The sequence below is a fragment of the Malaclemys terrapin genome, chromosome 2 (genome assembly GCF_027887155.1).
Source record: "Malaclemys terrapin pileata isolate rMalTer1 chromosome 2, rMalTer1.hap1, whole genome shotgun sequence".
Lineage (NCBI taxonomy): Eukaryota > Metazoa > Chordata > Testudines > Emydidae > Malaclemys > Malaclemys terrapin.
The window spans coordinates 24,940,241-24,953,223 of record NC_071506.1 but is presented as its reverse complement, the minus strand read 5'-3'; positions in this window follow the sequence as shown (position 1 = coordinate 24,953,223).

The following is a 12,983-nucleotide window of genomic DNA, read 5'->3' as shown; positions in this document are numbered from 1 at the left end:
CAGATTTCAGTTTGTATTAACTGGCATAGTTCCATTGTAGTCAACGAAGCAGTGACAACGTATATCAGCTGGGAAACTGGATCTTCATGTTCAGTTGAGTGACAACAATGGTAATGGAGAGAATAACTTAAAAATCTGAAACAGGATTTGTTGTGTTTACACGGTACATTGGCCTTCTACCTATGTCTCTTTTCCACTATGAAACAATTTGATTTTAGGGTAGGCTAAAGAGACTGCTAGAAAACCTTCCTGACTCATTTTATTCGGAGAAGAAAATATGGCCCATAGTGTACCTCTGTAAAGGGTTCTCTTAAATATCTAATAGAAATAGAAAATAAAGATGAGTGTCAAGTAGAAAGCTTTCTTCAGGATAAGGTTATGCAAAAGACACAGAGCTGGCTTTTGATTTCACACCAGTTTACAATGATTTAACTTCCCTGACTTCAGTGGAGCTACTCCTGATTTTATACTGGTGTGACATCAGGATCATGCCCACAGTTATCAGACACATGCTAAATAAACTAAAGTTAAAAAAAAACAGTTTGAGTTTGCTGTGTATTTTTATGATGACAAAAGTAATAATTGGATTAAGAAAGACAATGAAAAATTCAGGAAAACTAAAAATGTTAAGGGCTTTTTTGTGATCTTTCTGCAGAAAATGAAAGTAACCAGGAAAGAGAGGTGGATCCTGGAATGGTAGAATGACTCACTGAACTATGATCTGTTTGTTTTAATCAAGCTGTGTGTGTACAGGTCTAACTGTGGGCAAATATGGCCAGCGTCTGACCCATAGCTGTGGCCATGAAGGTGTCAACTTCTCTGTGTGTGTGTGTGTGTGTGTGTGTGTGTGTGTGTGTGTGTGTGTGTGTGTGTGTGTGTGTGTGTGTGTGTGTGTGTGTGTGTGTGTGTGTGTGTGTGTGTGTGTTGCTTTTTAATTATTTACCTGCCCAATCCATGATGGCCTTACTTTCTAGACATTGCAACGTGAGACATAAGAGATTAGAATAGCTATACGTACATTTTGGGGGTGCTGGGAGGTTTAGAGAACATGTGTAAAGTGTTTGGAACATGAAGTGTGATATATAAAACTTGCTATTATTACTGCTTGTGATTAGTGTTAAAAAAATCTTCAGCAGCAATTTCAGCATCATCACAGTATATCCAACTATCAGGAAATACAATGCAGATTCACTGAACGTATAAGATGTGCTGTCTTATCTCATGACTGTCACATTCACCAATAAGATACCACTCACTACTTTCAATCCGATCATTAAGTACTGCTATGGTTTGCAGTTAGAGCTGTGATATTTTGCGGCAAGCGTCTCAATGGAGTCAGAGCTTTACGACTTTTAGGTTAGGACATGCAATAGCTTAGGTGTTTTGGCCAGCCACTGAAATTGCTAGGCAGTTGTCTGCAAGGGCCCCATGACTGGGATGCTAAACAGTGTCAGATAAAGAGCAAACAGTGTACGATGGTAAAATGAGGGACAACAGGAAAAAATCCAGCAGCAGACACACCACATCCTTTTTGGGGGGAGCTGGACAGGATTTTACATAAACTACATGACTGCGCACCCCTGGCAGCTCATGGCTCATGCTGATCACCTTCTCCCTCCCCAGCCTCCCCCCAAGATTTACCAGTAAGACTCACTGGGGGATGAGCACAAGGAGGCCGGTGAAGAGATCTTCCCAGACAGCCAGGATTTATTGGGACTCAGGACCCCAATGCCATCCAGAATGAAGAAGAACCCAGTTCCTGCCCTGCAGCAACCAAACTCAACTCCCAGGCAGCTATCCAGACCAGGACTGAAGGGCTGATCCTATGGAGGGAACCTCAGCATGTAAATTTTGCATTATTTTTGTAATAATTAACTATTTAAGTTTTAATGTATTATTATTATATTATGCCACACTGCCATGCTAGCTTCTGTTCTGGGTGCCCCTGGCCACAGCTGTTGTAGGCCAGATGTGGGCTAGAAGCCTTTCGAAGTCTGAGGTCCCCTCCTCCCATCTGCCCTTACTGTCCATTCAGCCCCCACACCTTTACCCACCTGGAATAGTTGCCATTTTGGAATTAGCCTCTATCTCATGCTAAAGCCATGAATACTTACTGTTTTCAAGCCCAGGCCATGAAAGGCGCACGCCCATATACACATTTTCCTTTCCTCTTCCCTCAGCTGTCCTGCTCGGTGAAGGCCACCCTTACTCGCAAAAAAAAACAATTTTTGCCACCTCCAAAAAGAGGGCTGGCAGCATGGTGCACTTGTGCCCTCTACCCCACCCCCTCACAAGACAGATTCAAATGAGGAAAACATTCTTTTGCGTGAAATGCAAAGGTTTGTTGACATGAAGAAGAGCTCTGCTTAAGCTCGAAAGCTTGCCCCTCTCTCACCAGCAGAAACTGGTCCAGTAAAAGATGCTATCTCATCTTCCTTGTCTATCTAATATCCTGGGACCAACACAGCTACAACAACACTGCATACAAAGGGTTATTGAGACATAGGTTCCAGGGAAAGAAATTTGGTTAGTGTTCTCCTTTTACAGGAGGTAAAAGCTTGCAAAGCTATAAAGAGTTACAGCTCCCCTGTAACATGTATCCTTACAAACTGTAATAGTGAATGCTTTGCGGAACCCTATTTTTCTCTGAATTTCCAACATGTCCGCAGGGAAGATAAAATAAAATTTAAGACTGAGAAATTGTTCTGTATTTGTTCTGAGATTGTGAGGAATAGCTGCATGGTCATCCCCATCCCTGGAATAACTCTCAATTCCTTTCCACTCCTGCAGTTCTAGCGAGACCATCTTGGTGAATAACTTCCCAGCGTATCTCGCTGGTCTGTCCCTTGCCTTTTTTGAGTAGGCCATTCTCTGCCTCCTAGACACCCAGTTCAGTGTGATGTCATCCAGAGTCAGGACAGCCTAAAAGAGTTGGAGGGGGATTACTAGCCATCTCACCCCCAGATTCATTCTGCTAACCCTTCCAACACCATATAAGCACCTCCAAGGGATAAAAAAACTGCAAAGCCAGACTGGAAACGTAATTCCCACCCCCAGCCTCCAAGGCACAATGGCAAAGCCACATAGCATAAACTGCACAGACAAAAATCCCAATGTACACAACACTTACTTACCATTTCCAATGTTTCCCAAGACTGGGAAGAATCTCAGAGAGGTAAATGTAAATGTAAAAAAAATACTCCCTAGACTATGAACAATGACACTTTTCATTGTTTTATACTCCCAACAGTTATGGCACCTGCCCTGGCTAGACCAGGGGTAGGCAACCTATAGCACGCATGCCGAAAGCGGCACCCGAGCTGATTTTCAGTGGCACTCACACTGCCTGGGTCCTGGCCACCAGTCCGGGGGGCTCTGCATTTTAATTTAATTTTAAATGAAGCATCTTAAACATTTTAAAAACTTTATTTACTTTACATACAACAATAGTTTAGTTATATATTATAGACTTATAGAAAGAGACCTTCTAAAAATGTTAAAATGTATTACTGGCATGCGAAACCTTAAATTAAAGTGAATAAATGAAGACTCGGCACACCACTTCTGAAAGGTTGCCGACCCCTGGGGTAGACGTTTATCAGTGGGCTTTTATCAATGGCTGAGCAACTGGCAAACCTGAGAGTGAGAAAATGGAAGACTCCTGATGACATGTTGATGGACAGAATTACAAAAATCCTGAAAAATGCAGAGAGGTGGAGACAGTATCTGAGGACTTCGAAGAAACCCGACAAGGAGCTTTCTAGGGAGAACACTGCAGTGGCAATGGATTCCATTGCAGTTGCCAGGGCCAGCATTGCCAGGGTCAAATACAGTAATGTAAAAGACAGGAAGATCATAGAATATCAGGGTTGGAAGGGACCTCAAGAGGTCATCTAATCCAACCCCCTGCTCAAAGCAGGACCAATCCCCAGCTAAATCATCCCAGCCAGGGCTTTGTCAAGCCGGGCCTTAAAAACCTCCAAGGAAGGAGATTCCGCCACCTCCCTAGGTAACGCATTCCAGTGCTTCACCACCCTCCTAGTGAAATAGTGTTTCCTAATATCCAACCTAGACCTCCCCCACTGCAACTTGAGACCATTGCTTCTTGTTCTGTCATCTGCCACCACTGAGAACAGCCAAGCTCCATCCTCTTTGGAACCCCCCTTCAGGTAGTTGAAGGCTGCTATCAAATCCCCACTCATTCTTCTCTTCTGGAGACTAAACAATCCCAGTTCCCTTAGCCTCTCCTCATGAGTCATGTGCTCCAGACCCCTAATCATTTTTATTGCCCTCTACTGGACTCTTTCCAATTTTTCCACATCCTTCTTGTATTGTGGGGCCCAAAACTGGACACAGTACTCCAGATGAGGCCTCACCAATGTCGAATAAAGGGGAATGATCACGTTCCTCGATCTGCTGGCAATGCCCCTACTTATACAGTCCAAAATGCCATTAGCCTTCTTGGCAACAAGAGCACACTGTTGACTCATATCCAGCTTCTTGTCCACTGTGACCCCTAGGTCCTTTTCTGCAGAACTGCTACCTAGCCATTAGGTCCCTAGTCTGTAGCAGTGCATGGTATTCTTCCGTTCTAAGTGCAGGACTCTGCACTTGTCCTTGTTGAACTTTGTGACGTTGTGCAGTCTATATGGTTTTATAAAAATATAAGTGAATATAATGTAACTGGGATATGCTTCATGCAAAAGGTCTCTTGTAAGGTATCATTACAAAGCTCATAATCTACTGAGTGTGATCATCCTACTTGTAGAAATGTACCACTCTTGTATCTAAAACTAGAAATATAAAACATAACTCTGAGGGCCTATTGTAATTATGTAAAGTGTGGGCCATTAAGGATGGTTTGGAATCTTGATGACTCCCATTGTCTGCAGATGGCTGTATTTACCTGTGAGTCTTCCTGTACATGTGTGTGCTGGCAAGTGAGTAATGAAGTCTTGCAGTGACATGTGATCATGTCACCTGAACTGGAATCCATCTTTAACCTGGTGCTTTTCCAGTGAGGGGGGGGTGGAAACCCAGAGGGACAAAGGGTTCCCGCCTTATGCAAAAGATATATAAAGGGGTGGAAAAGAACAAGTGGGGAGAGGAGCCATCATGAAGAATCCCCTAGCTATCACCTGAGCAGCAACGAGACCTGTACCAGGAGAAAGAATTGTGCCCAGGCCTGGAAGGTGTCCAGTCTGAGAAAAAACTTACCAAAGCATCTCTGGAACTGGTGAGGAAATTATCTGTATTTAGTTTGATTAGACATAGATTTGTGCATTTTATTTTATTTTGCTTGGTGACTTACTTTGTTCTGTCTGTTACTACTTGGAACCTCTTAAATCCTACTGTCTGTATTTAATAAAATCACTTTTTATTTAGTAATTTACTCAGAGTATGTATTAATATCTGGGGGAGCAAACAACTGTGCATATCTCTCTATCAGTGTTATAGAGGGCGAACAATTTATGAGTTTACTCTGCATAAGCTTTATGCAGGGTAAAACGGATTTATCTGGGTTTATACCCCATTGGGAGTTGGGCATCAGAGTGCTAAAGACAAGCACACTACTGTGAGCTGTTTTCAGGTAAACTTGCAGCTTTGGGACAAGTGATTCAGACCCTGGGTCTGTGTCTGGAGCCAGACGGGAGAGTCTGGCTCAGCAAGACAGGGTGCTGGAGTCCTGAGCTGGCAGGGAAAACAGAAGTAGGGGTAGTCTTTGCACATCGGGTGGCAGCTCCCAAGGAGGTTTCTGTGATCCAACCCGTCACAAACCTCATCAGGTTTTTTTTGGCCCAATCCTCTAATTTGTTTAGGTCCCTCTGTATCCGATCCCTATCCTCTGCAGGCAACTCCTGGATGCACTACAAAGCCAGAATGCCCTGTTGCAGCGCATGTTACCACGGCCGGCTCCAGGCACCAGCTTACCAAGCAGGTGCTTGGGGCGGCCATTTCGGAGAGGGGCGGCACGTCCAGCTGTTCGGCGGCAGTTCAGCGGATGGTCCCTCACTCCTGCTCGGAGCGAAGGACCTCCTGCTGAATTGCCGCTGCAGATCGCGATCGTGGCTTTTTTTTTGGGGCTGCTTGGGGCGGCCAAAACCCTGGAGCCGGCCCTGCATGTTACTGTTAGGGCAGCAGCAGGCAATGAAGCACAGTACTGCAAACCAGCTCCCAGCCATGTTATGCTGCCCCTGGACAATACAGGCTACAGGAACAACTCCTGCCCATTGTATCTCCACAGCACGGCTCCGCAGAGGCCATTTCCCTCCCAGACCCCAGCTTAGGGCACTGAGAACCATTGTGCCTGGGAGGGACCCCAGCTCTTTTGAGCTCTCTATTGCTCCTGGTACCTTTGAGCCTTGGCACTTAACACCAGAAGAGGCAGAGCCAAGTTGTATACTCGCCTGTGACTTTAAAGCCCTTGTGCCCCTTGCATTGTGCCCTGCCCTGTCACACTTTACTGTTTTGTTTTGTAACCCCCTTTGGAGTCTGTCAGCTCCTGGAACACTGAACTGAGTCTCTGGGGTCGTAGCCTCCGGACTACAGCAACAATGGCTCCAGAGCCTCCCAACACCCTTTCCCAGCCTGCTTAGGGTCTGGGGCAGAGACAGAATAGACTGGAAACTCCTACAGAAGCCAATGGGGTGCTTTGGATGGAGTGATTTATATATGTAGTTTGCTGGGCCAGTGATGTGCCCGGGCTGCTGAGTCCTTCAGTGCGAGGGGACAAGTTGCCTCAAAGACACAGTTTTTGTTTCATTTTGGGGCTGTTTGAGTTTGGAGCTGGGAGAGGAGCAGCGCAGTCTGGGGAGCCTTTACTCAATTCCCACTCCTAACACAAAGGGGGACTTTGAACTACTAGGACAGTTAGTATGTGATTTGGGCATGCCAGCCCTGTGGAGGCCATGCGAGGAGAGGGCAGAAGCTACTCCGACTAGCAAGCACCAGGGATCAGGCTTGAGCCATGCCTCTGGGGAGGGGCTACAGTTTCACCACTGGTTAAATGAAAGCATTCTTTGTAGAGTTAAAGATCATTGCTTTTTAATATATTGTTTATACTTAAAGATTGTTTTCATTTTCGTTTCAGTTGATGGTTCATTTCTGTTTGTTACATAATTGTTTAATAATAAAAACCTTTTAAATTTAATTCATAAGGAGTTGATAACAGTTCTTTATCTCTGGCCAAGCAGCCTGTGAATGGCTTCGTTAGCCAGGGAAGCAGAGGATAAGCTGGGTCTCCCAGGATCACCAGAGCAACGGTCACACTATTAATGTCCATAGTGTTCCCAGGGGCAAGCAGTCCATTACTTAAATATTTTGAATTCCAAAATATTCTAGAATCCTAGACCCTTCCAGACCACCCAACATTTATATCCATAAACCTGCCATGGTGGTCGACAAGCCCTTGAAACTCCATAGGGCTACCCTTTTCTGTTTATGAATTCTGAGCCGTGATGGCAGAAATGGGGGGGGGGAGGAGGATAATAGGCATATAGGTTGCTTCAATTGCCCCATTTGGAAAATCCCATGCTTACAAAGCCATCAATAACCTCCTGAGCATTACCAAGCTTATAAACTGGTGCAACGGTAGTCTTTCCATGGCATCACACACTTGCAAGACAATGGCCCCAACAGTTGATCTCCCCGTGCCAAATTGGTTTGCTGCTGACCGGTAGCATTCAGGGGTGGCCAGCTTCCAGATGGCATTGTGACACGCTTGTTCACAGGTATGAGGCACCACATGTTGGTATGATGGTTCTATCACATTTTGGGAAAACTACTGCAGACAGAAGCTCAAATATTTCAACTCTTTACATACATTCAGTGCACATATCAGTAAATAACTAGTCAAAGACAAAAGGACATACTACATAGTTATACTGGGAATCTAGATAACTGATGATTAATTAATTCAAACACTGATGCTTATTACATATTCTAGATAATCTATTTAGCATCGCCTAATGTATGTTCTAAAAGAACTTAAATTAAATAAGCGGAAAAACAGAAAATTCAAAGGATTCCCTCTTTGTTGACAACAATATATAGGTAATTTTAAAACAATTAACCTCCTTTTAAAAACCAAAGAATCATTCTATCAATGCCATCACACCACTAACCATTGCCATTGTGATGTAGAGAAAATCATGGGTATGAATTTGTGCTTCATGCTCACACTCCCTATGAATAATTTTGTCATCTTAAAAACTACAGCAACTAATTTTCGACTTCAATGACAATCCGGGAGCGTTACACCATGCTGAAATATAAGATACATGGACAGCGAGGGCAATAGCTATCTAGGAGTTTAGAGCTTGTTTGCATAATTTTTTTAAAACAATGGTTGAAGAGATAGACCTTGCTAAATATTGTTATCAATACACTCCTGTCATCTTGTTGATTCTGTAGCCAGCCAGATGAAATAGCAGCATCAGTTCATCCTAATAAGATGCCAAGAGGTGGTTGTTAATCTGAAAACACTAGTAACCAAGATGTCCAACATAAACATCTGCCTAAGTCACTGAAACTAAATTTTCAATTTTAAACTATTTTATTGCACTAACCTACTAACGAATTTAACAAACTTTTAAGCAGGAATCAAGACACATCAAACTCTGTGTGTAAATTATCACAAACAATTAATGTAGTACTACATGGCCAAACTGAGATGTTTCAAGATAAATTCCCTATTTCTATTTAAACAGTTAGGATTTAAGGCTAAATCCTCCCCTAACTCTGATTTGGGCTCAGTCACATCGTCTGCATGTGCATCCAAAGGCAAAATTTGGGCAGTACTATAGAAAACAACTCTGATTTCAGAAGAGCTTTGCTAATTACGACCATGGCTTAAAGGAATGTGCAGGTTGAAATTAATGGTATATTTAGAACAAGTGAAAGGAAAAATGACATCACATAGCATATAATCAGCCTGTAGAATTTGCTGCTGCTGGAGGTCAAAGGCCAATTCTGTGGCTCAGTAATAAAAGAATTGGATAATTTTATGACCAATCATTAACATTTCTACTTATGCAGGATAAGAGAATGATAATTAAATCACATGGTTCACAGGATATGCTTATCAGGAAGAAATCCACCCACACATACTTCTCCCCATGGATAGAATTGCTCAAGTGACATCATCTATTGGATTACGGCATTCTAGTAAACCAATGACTCACCAGGACTTAACTTTCAAAGAAAAATTATAGCCAAAGAATGACCATTATGATAGTAACAGAGAGAAAATAAAACCTGACACAAAATAGTAATTTAAAACCACTGTTTCAGAAGTGTCACAAATTGTATATGTCCCAATTCTGAGGTACCTAAATTCAATGGGAATTCTGGGTCTCTCTGTGACAGGATGGGATATTCTATACCAGACTTTGGACTCAATTTTGTGTGGCTTAATGAACACATCTAAACTTGTCTAAGACATCTTATCATATAACACTGCAAACGGTGTGGAAAAGTTGCTTGACACTTCACTGAAGGATGATCTGGTCTAAAATTATACAGTTAGGTTGATGTAAGCTGCCTTGCATAAACCAAGTTGTGGAAGTGTCTTCACTTACATTTGGCTCCAGCTGATGTAAGTGACTCTCTATGCCAATTTAGTAACACCACCTCCTTGAGTGGCGTAGAGTCACAGTCGATGTAATTAAGTCGATGCAGAGTCACTGTAGACACTGCATTGCCTACATTGATTTTACTGGCCTTCAGGAGCTGCCCACAATGCCACACGCTGACACTACAATTGATACGAGTGCTCCTGGTGAGAACGTGTACCGCTGACACAAGGAACCAGGTGTGCACACACACAAGTGATTTCATAACTGCAGTGGCTGTAGGTCAACATAATTGTGTAGTGTAGAAATGGCCTGAGAAGTCATCAATAGAGCAATTGATGGCCATTGGCTCCAATTCTCTTTCTACTCCCTATCCCATGGACTTTCTGCACTGGAACACACAGGTGGGGGAAGGGTCTGGAACATCCCAGGGGAGAACATGGCAAAGAGAGAGACAGATTATTTAAAAGGGGGTGCAACTCTGCAGGGGGCTGATCATCACCATTGGAAGCATAGGCGCCGACTTCCCCTCTTTTCTGTGGGTGCTTGACCCCCCACTCTGCCCCCAGCCCTGCCCCCACTCCACCCCTTCCATGAGGCCCTGCCCCGCTTCTTCCCACCCCTTCCCCGCCCCCATTCCAACCTCTTCCCCAAAGTCCCCGCCCCAACTCTGCCCCTATTCCAACTCCTTCCCCAAATCCCTGCGCCAGCCCTGCTGGGAGGTAGATGGGGGAGCGGGGATGCGGCACGCCTGGGGGGAGGAGGAGGAGGAGGTGTGGTGGGGGGGAGGGGAGTTTGGCTGCTGGTGGGTGCAGAGCACCCACTAATTTTTCCCCGTGGGTGCTCCAGCCCCGGAGTCGGCCCCCATGATTGAAAGTAGGGCATGCAGAAGATAAAAGGACAGCCTGAGACGCTGACAACCCTCCAACTCCCAGTGAAAATAAACTAAGAAAAGGGGCATTTCAGGACTTTTTTTTATTTGTCAAAGATCTATAACTCTTGAGTGCTTTTAAGATTTAAGGGAGTGTGGTTATAAAATTCCTTTGCTAAACCTATAGGTGCTTTCTTGCAACACGGTCCTTGAAGGAGTTAAACAAGAAGGGCAGAGCACCCACAGCCTATGTGAGACACTTGAGGGTCTGAATGAAAGCAACCAGAGTGCTCAAGAGGTCTAAGGCACTGGTTTGGTGCTCTAGGGCTGCTGGACTGTGGAGTCTCATGTCTCAATGAAGGACTCAGACAAGTGATCTGAGCTTGGGAATGTGCCCTATAGACCCAGAATTAGAAACAGTGACTAGCCTCAGGCCAGATCCAGATGGTTTAGAATAGTTCTCAACCAGGAGCACATGTATCCAAGGGGGATGCAGAGGTCTTCCATGATATTTGCCTAGCTTCATAACAGCTTCCAAAAACCACTAGCAAAGTCAGTATAAACTGAAATGTCATATAGACAATATACTGCTCCATATACTATACACCGAAATGAAAGTACAATATTTATATTCCAATTGATTTATTTTATAATTATATGGTAAAAATGAGAAAGTAAGCAATTTTTCAGTAATAGTGTACTGTGACACTTTTGTACTTTTATATCTGATTTTGTAAGCAAGTAGTTTTTAAGTGAGGTGTAACTTCGGGGTACACAAAACAAATCAGACTCCTGAAAGGGGTACATTAGTCTGGAAAGATTGAGAGCCACTGGTTTAGAACCATGTGGGACCCAGTGGCTGGACCCTCTTGCAACAGACTTGTGTCCGTACAGAAGGGTAACAGTGCAGGTTGTAATACTTAGCACTTCTGAAAATCAAACACAAGGTACCTCAACATAGTCACCCAAAAATTGAAGTATAATTAGTGAATCACGTAGTTTGAGGAAGCAGAGCAGCTACCCTGGCATGAATCCTTCATCTGAAACAGTAATTCTGTTTAAAAAAAAAAAAAAAAAGTGAGAATGGTGCACAGATTTGGGATGAAGTTTATTTCATTTTACTCCAATCTATTTTCTGAGTGGGGCAATGCCCTAGATATCTCTACAGAGTATCCATCCTAATCTCAAAATCCTGAATGGGGACAGCAAACAAGAACAAATAGTTTATGATTATTTTATCTGTGAAGATATCTTTTACTAAATTAAATGAGATAATAAAGTTTATTATAAGTGGCATGATGAATGCACGTTTCCAGATGTATTTCGGGCTACAAGTTTGGTCTCTCATTAACAACATTTTCCCCTACTGGAATTTAAGTGATAGTCTTTTGTCCTGCTACCCTTTTCTAAACTAGGTGTTACTAAAGTATATATGCAATTTCTTATTGTACTTTGGAGGGGAAACCCTCTGCATGTTATAAACAAATCTGAAGAAAGTCCCTGCCTTTAATGTTCAAGTCTCATCATTTCTTCATAAATCTTGTGATATTTGATGTTTTTCTTAAAACTCCAACTCCTGGAGTCAAGTGACTGCATTATAATCTCAGTTTTGGCTGGTTGATTTTTTAAAGGTATAGTTCTAAGCCTTTGTGGTTGCATAGATAAAGCTTGAAACCGTGAACCCTAACGTCTCTGTAATGAGAAGGCAAATAAAAAGAATCCCAAAATATTTTTACAATCTTATGATTATAAACCAATCTCATGATTTTGGTGGTCTGACTGCAGGAGGGATCTGGTCCTGGGTTTAGATTGCAAAAAACCCAGGGACTGGGGGAGTGGGGGCCTGCAGGAGGGGTTCTGGCCCTGAGTGTGGGTTGGGAACACCCCAGGTGCCAGTGGGCTACCGGGGTGTCTCTGGCCAACTGGGCTAGGGATTGAAAGGGGGGGTGGGTCTGGCCCTGGGTTGGGAACAGTCTAGGGACTGGGGACCTACAGGAGGGAAGGCTGGCCCTGGGTTGGGAACACCCTGGGGGCCAGGGGCTACAAGAGTACACGCCCATGCTCATGGCTCCACGGAGGAGCTGCCAACTGATATGTGTGGGACCAGGGTGGAATAGAGGCTGGCCCACCAGGGGTTCCTCACCCTCCACAGGTGGTAGATAGTCCAGCAACTTGGAATCAGGCCGGGACACGAGGGCGAGGAAGTGAACCGTGTGGTGCACGGGCGGGTATAGTTGTTTCCTTGGCACGGTTCGGAAGCGAACCGGCTGCAGGGCAGGCAGCGGCTCAGATTGTGGCAGGGAGGGCTCGCAGGACAGGGGCCTGATGAAAAGGTTCGGAGGGCCTGGGGTGAGGGGCAGGCGGGCGTGTCTGACCCTGAGTTGGGAACACCCCAGGGACTGGCGGGTTGCGGAGTGTCTGGCCCTGAGTTGGGAACACCCCAGGGGCTGGCGGATTGCGGGGGGCAGGGTGTCTGGCCCTGAGTTGGGAACACCCCAGGGGCTGGGTGTCTGGCCCTGAATTGGGAACACACCAGGGAC